This window comes from Penaeus chinensis, chromosome 33 (genome assembly GCF_019202785.1).
Source record: "Penaeus chinensis breed Huanghai No. 1 chromosome 33, ASM1920278v2, whole genome shotgun sequence".
Lineage (NCBI taxonomy): Eukaryota > Metazoa > Arthropoda > Malacostraca > Decapoda > Penaeidae > Penaeus > Penaeus chinensis.
In genome coordinates, this window is record NC_061851.1 from 37,826,875 (window position 1) to 37,827,313 (window position 439).

Here is a 439-nt window from a genome sequence, read left to right on the forward strand (position 1 = left end):
CAACTTTACGTTATCCAGACAGTTATTCTGTGTCATCTGCCTTGGGAACTCACATTTCAACTGTATCATATCCAGGCAATTATTCTGTGTGCACACCACAGCCTGGGTTCCAGTGTGCCATGCCTGTGGTGGAAGTGGTAGCCTGGCGCCGGAAGGCAGTGCGGAAGACAAGAAGATCTGGCGGTCGTCGGTCTGAGTCTCCTTCCGCGAGAAGAAGGCTGGTCTTCGAGGCGGAGAGGGAGGAGTAATAGAGTTTAATTTATGTGACCTGAGAGTTATTACTTGATATACAATAAATATTTACTTATGAGATATTTCCTTTATTTCAAATGTTATGAGATAAAAATAACTAATTTCTATCAAATATATTTGGGGAATTTCATGTGTGATGCCTATGGTGGAAATGGTGGCCTCTGGCAGACAAGATAAGTTGGCAGTA